Source organism: Canis aureus, chromosome 19 (assembly GCF_053574225.1).
Source record: "Canis aureus isolate CA01 chromosome 19, VMU_Caureus_v.1.0, whole genome shotgun sequence".
Lineage (NCBI taxonomy): Eukaryota > Metazoa > Chordata > Mammalia > Carnivora > Canidae > Canis > Canis aureus.
The window spans coordinates 56,664,111-56,670,617 of NC_135629.1; positions in this window are offsets into that span (position 1 = coordinate 56,664,111).

Consider the following 6,507-nt stretch of genomic DNA (forward strand, 5'->3'; position numbering starts at 1 on the left):
GGGCTGAGCAAATATAATAGAGACTGGAAGGATCCACAAAACAGAAAATATACACTATCTGATCCTTTACCATAAATTTTTTTCTGACCCTTGGGATGCCTGGGTGGCTCAGTGATTGAGCAACTGTCTTTGGCTAAGGACATGATCTTAGGGTCCTGGGATCGAGTCCCGCATCAGGGTCCCCACAGAGAACCTGCTTCTCCCTCTACCTGTGTCTCTGTCTCTGTCTCATGAATAAATAAATAAAATCTTAAACAAAATTTTTTTGACCCTTGATCTAGAGACTCAACAACATCTACATGAAGCCCTCATTTGTAACATTTGCCAACTCCCATGGTGTAAATACTACCACCCTGGCCCACTTCAAGCTGCCAATGAGATGTCAATGAGGCCAAGTTAAAAAGGCACACAATAAGTAGCTCACCATCATACACTATTTCCACCAAATGGGTGTAATAACAAAAATAAAGGCAAACAAAATAAAGAGCATATACAATGGCAAAATGTCATATAGTTGGAAGGGATGAGATTCACACGACATGAGATTAACTCTTTCAAAGTGAACAATTTGGTTGCATTTAATATAGTCACAATATTTTGTGACCATCTGCTCTATCTGGTTTCAAAACATTGTCATCACCCCAAAAGGAAACCCAGTACCCATTAAGAGATTGTTCTTCACTCCCTCCCCTCCCCCCAGTCCCTGGCTCCCACCACCTACTTCCTATCTCAATGTATATGACTCCTTTAGGGACTTCATATAAATGGAATCCTGCATCACGTAAGTTTTCGCGATTACCTTCTTTTTGTCAGTGTGACGTCTTTGAGATTCACTCAAGGTCGTGTGTGTATTCAGTTCATTCCTTTTTATTATTTATTTTTTTAAGATTTTATTTATTCATGAGAGACACACAGAGAGAGGCAGAGACACAGGTAGAGGGAGAAGCAGGCTCCATGCAGGGAGCCTGATGCGGGACTTGATCCTGGAACCCCGGGATCACACCCTGAACCAAAGGCAGACGCTCAACCACCGAGCCACCCAGGAGCCCCTCATTCCTTTTTATTACTGAGTAGTATTCCATTGTGTGGAGTTAATCTATATATATATATATTTAAATAATTCAATCCAGAATTTATTCATCTATTCACCAACTGAAGAACACTTGGGTTGTTCCCAGTTTTTGCTTCTGTTACCAATAAAGCTTTGATGAACATTTATGTTCAGATGTGAGATGAACCCAAGAGTTTATTTCTCTTGGAGAAACAACCTAGGAATGGGATTGCTAGGTCATAGAGTAAGTTTGTTTAACTTCCTAAGAAACCACCAAATCATTTTTCCAGAGAAGCTGTACCGTTTTTGCCTTCTCATCAGCAAAGTGTGAAAGTCCCAGTTGGTCTGCATCCTTGCCAGCACTTGGTATTGTCAGCCTTTTTAAATTTAGCCCATTTATTTATTTATTTATTTATTTAGATTTTATTTGTTTATTCATGAGAGACACAGAGAGAGAGAGAGGCAGAGACATATGCAGAGGGAGAAGCGGGCCCCATGCAGGAAGCCCTACGTGGAACCCAATCCTGGGACTCTTGGTACCATGCAGACACCCAACCACTGAGCCATCCAGGTGTCCCTCTCATCAGGATTTTAACTTGCATTTCCCCAGTGGCTAATGATGCTGAGCCAACTTCACTTTATAAATACGGTGTCATAAAGACATATTATGTAACTCTATATTTCTAAGATTTTTATTTTTTTAAATGAGCTCTACGCCCAACAAGAGGCTCAAACTCATGACCTCGAGATCAAGAGTCCTCTGCTCTATGGAGTGAGTCAGTCAGGTGCCCCATATTCCTAAGACCTTTTTTTAATGTTTCTGTCATTTGTGAGTTTTCTGATGCTTAGTATTTCTTTGTGGGACTATTCTAGAACATATTTTGTCCATTGGCTTGTATTTGTGTAGTTTCCAGATTTGTGCCATTGAGAACATTCATGTCTGTGTCTCCTGGTTATACAAGCCAAGAACTTCCTAGGCTAGATGGCTAAGAGTAGAATTCTGGGTTATGTATTCTAGATAGGACTAAATTGCTCTCTAAAAGGGTCATGTCAACATTTATTTTTGTTAATCCATTGTACATGTGAGAGACATAAAGTTCAGGGTGCATTTCTTTTTTTTTTTTTTTTTTTTTTTTCAGGGTGCATTTCGAAATGAGAAGAGTGTACATATGTGATATTAATATGATATTGTGCCTAAATATGAGATAAATGTCACCTTGGATCGAATCTATTAACAAAGCTATTAGAAATTTATTTCCTGGGCTGGGGGCGGGCAGATGTAGGAAATACTCAAGTTTCTGGGACCAGGGAACAGATCTACTGAGAGAGCTTCCATCAGAATCATTGATAAGTACAGAGATATGTAACAGGGAGAGGTTGCAGAGCAAAATGTGCTCGCTAATAAAGATAGGGAAGAGGGTAGAGGGCGTGCATCTGTACTGTTATCTCAACAGTAAAAGCTCATGTTCTATATCAAGTGCTGAGAACCATGTGACTAGCAGGAAACTTGTCTCTCCCAGGACAGAAACACCCATTACATTGATTGAAGCGGCCTATATGTAGGAAGCTTTAACTGCATTCGAGGAGCTGGAGCTGGAGAGAAAGACCCTAATCCAAGGGTCTTTCAAATCCAAGACCCCACTTGCCCTCAGAACGTTCATCACTTGTGGGGAGGGCATAATGAAAGAGCAGTACGGTGGGTTGGAAGACAAGAGCTATACACCAGAAACAGGCAGGGTGCATCAGAAATTCCCGAAGTAGATGACAGGCAGCAACTGGCAGAAACAGAGCTTGTGGCAAAGGGGGCTTGCGAGCCGAGCCCTCATGTCTGAACTAGGGGGGACGCCTAGGTGGCTCAGTGGTTTAGCGCCTGCCATTGGTCCAGGGCGTGATCCTGGAGTCCCAGGATCGAGTCCCACGTCGGGCTCCCTGCATGGAGCCTGCTTCTCCCTCTGCCTGTGTCTCTGCCTCTCTCTGTGTGTCTCTCATGAATAAATAAATAAAATATTGAAAAAAATCTGAAATAGGGGAAACCAACAATTATGAGTATTAGAAAAGATTTGATCTCTTCGTCCTTCTCAAGAAGAGGGAACAACAATCCCCAGAATACACACCGTGAAGTGTCCTAGAGCAAGGAAACAGAACCAGTCATGGTTACATGCAAACGCATGGATGAATCACAAAAGCATCGTGCAGGGCAAAAGAAGTCAGACATGAACGAGTACGTACTGTACACTTCCAATTCTATGATGCTCTAGAACATGGAGATCTAATCTATGGGCATAGAAGTCAGAATCCAGGGTGTCTGTAGGCTAGTGGTGTGCTGTGGCCAGCTTATCTTGCTACCATTCCTTCCAGCTTCCTGATCGCTGAAAATCAGCCACGGTGGAAATATTTACACCATGGGAAAGGGCAAAATACTATGCACCAGGCTGCCTCACTCTCTCTCCCTGCACCACCCCCTCTTTTTCATCTGTCTTCCAATCCATCTGTCATTTCAAAAACCCTCTGTTAAACATTTACTAGCACACCACTGCTGGTAGGAGCAAAGGGGATTCAATGAAAAGGGCACAGGGGACGCTCTCTGGAGTGATGGAAAGGCTCCATACATTCTTCGCTGCATGGTACGCTCACCTGGGTATAGACAATTGTAAAACCTCAAGGAATTGAACATTCAAGACCTGTGCGTTTATTATATGGGAGTGACAGCTCAATAAAAAAAAAAAAAGACTATATGCATGCACAGCCTAAAATGAAATAAAATAATGGAGAGATCACTTTGCAGACAGAAGGAACGCCCAGAGCTGGGGAAGTTTGTAGCATTATTTGAAGTCAGATAGTCATTCCCCTTAATTTTAAGTGAGTGGGTAGGAGAAGTCAGAGGAAAAGCTGAGAAGGCACAGCTTGTAGAAGTGAGAAGCAGGCAGGCTGAGCCTTAATCCTGGAGAACCTTAGTTACACTGCACTTTCGATCATTGTTACATTTCATATATATATATTGGTGCCCAGCAGTTACTGTCATATAAAGAGCACTGCAGGGGGATCCCTGGGTGGCGCAGTGGTTTGGCACCTGCCTTTGGCCCAGGATGCTATCCTGGACACCCGGGATCGAATCCCACGTCGGGCTCCCGGTGCATGGAGCCTGCTTCTCCCTCTGCCTGTGTCTCTGCCTCTCTCTCTCTCTCTCTCTCTCTGTGTGACTATCATAAATAAATAAATAAATAAATAAATAAATAAATATTTAAAAAATAAATAAATAAAGAGTACTGCAGGGGTGCCTGGATGGCTCAGTCCGTTAGGCATTTGATTCTGATTTTGGCTCAGGTCATGATCCCAGGATCCTGGGATTGAGCCCCACATCAGGCTCTGTGCTCAGCAGAGAGTCTGCATGTCACTCTGCTGCTCTCCCTGCTGGTGCACTCGTTCTCTCTCTCTCTCTCCCAAATAAATAAATAAATAAATAAATAAATAAATAAATAAATAATTTTTTTTTAAGAGCACTGCAATCCAGCTGTCAAAAGATGACTGAGGGGCAGCTGGACATGAAGTGGACAGGACTAAGTCAGGGTGACCAAGGAATCTGGGCTGGACCCTGGCAGATGGTGTCACCTGAGCCTGTTTCTTTACACGTGGTTCCCAAAGGTGCCCCACCACGCTATGTACGCAGGTGCTCAGGGATGTGACAAAAATTCAATGTGGTTGGTGAGTTTCTTATGAAGTCAACTTTTTTCCTATTTAAATGACTTCTTTATTCTGTGCTATGTACTTCCTTTTTTTATTTTTTCCCCAATTGGTGTTAAAGTGTCCTTTCTCATAAAATGGCGTACCTGCTATGGGAAACAGTATGCTGATTCCTCAAAAAATTAAACATAGAATTACCATATGACCCAGCAGTTCCACTTCTGAGTAGATACCCAAAAGAATTAGAAGCAGGGACTTGAACAGATACTTGTGCACTGTATTCATAGTGGCAGTACATGACAGCCAGAAGCTGGGAAAACTCAAAGACCCAACAACAGATGACAGGATAAACAAAATGTGGCCCATCCACACAACGAAATATTACTCAGCCTTAAAAAGGAAGGAAATTCCGATACCTGCTAAAATGTGGATGAAGCTTGAGGACACTACGCTTGGTGAAATCAGGCAGCTACAAAAGAACATCCTATTGTTAAAAAAAAAAATTCAACTGAGTAAATGTAAGATCTAATTGGCTTTTTTTTTTTTTAATTTTTTATTTATTTATGATAGTCACAGAGAGAGAGAGAGGCAGAGACATAGGCAGAGGGAGAAGCAGGCTCCATGCACCGGGAGCCCGACATGGGATTCGATCCTGGGTCTCCAGGATCGCGCCCTGGGCCAAAGGCAGGCGCTAAACCGCTGCGCCACCCAGGGTTCCCTAATTGGCTTCTTTTAATGATTAAAGAAATGAGCAGCATCCCATCTTAGCAGGGAGAAAGGAACTCTGAGAAGCTGTACAAAAGGAAAGGCTTTTATAGGCAGAAGCAGGCAGAAAAAGGAAGTTTCTAGCAAAGAGTGAACTGTTTCAGGCAGGGTCAGTGGTGGTGGTTGTGGGGGTCCATCAAGTAGATTACCTCACTGGGGACGACCAGATAATTCCAGATCAACCAGTTAAAGGTCACATTCTTGGGAGAGGCTAAAACTGCAGTTGGGTTAGGTATTAAGTCTTGTTTTTCCAACATGGGACTTAATGCTGAGTGAATTCATTTTGGGCCTGTTGTTTCTTTTTTTAACAGGATCACTCCAATTATTTGAGGTCCCCAGAGAAGTCCTGTCCACAGAGACAGAGAGGAGAAGGTGTGAGCCAGGGGTGGGGAGTCAGGGCTTCCTGGGGACAGGGTCTCCATGTGGGGAGGTGGAAGGTTCTGGAGACGGTGGTGGAAGTGCTTGCACGATGATGTGAGTGTGCTCCGTGCCGCTGAGCTGTGCACATAGAATATTAAGCGGTAAGTTTTATTTATTTATTTATTTATTTATTTATTTATTTATTTATTTATTTTTAAATATTTTATTAATATATTCACGAGAGACCCAGAGCTGCAGAGACACAGGCAGAGGGAGAAGCAAGCTCCACGCAGGGAGCCCGATGCAGGACTCGATCCCAAGACCCCGGGGTCACGCCCTGAGCCAGCGGCAGACATTCAACCGCTGGGCCACCCAGAAGTCCCCAGCAGTAAATTTTATGTCATACGTATTTACCACAATTTAAAATATATTTATTTTTTGAAATGAACTTTCTTTTATGAAAGAATTGGGTAATTGACATGGGGGTGGGGGCTGCATGCCCATAAGTGACAAAAAGACTTAAGTTGACTCTGGGTGGTCTCCCACAGCTTTGGGGGCCTTTCCTGGCTCATGCACCCCAGCCGAGCACCCACGAGGCTCACGGCGGTCCAGCCGCAGCCCCGCGCACCTGCCCGCTCTCATCAGCCCCT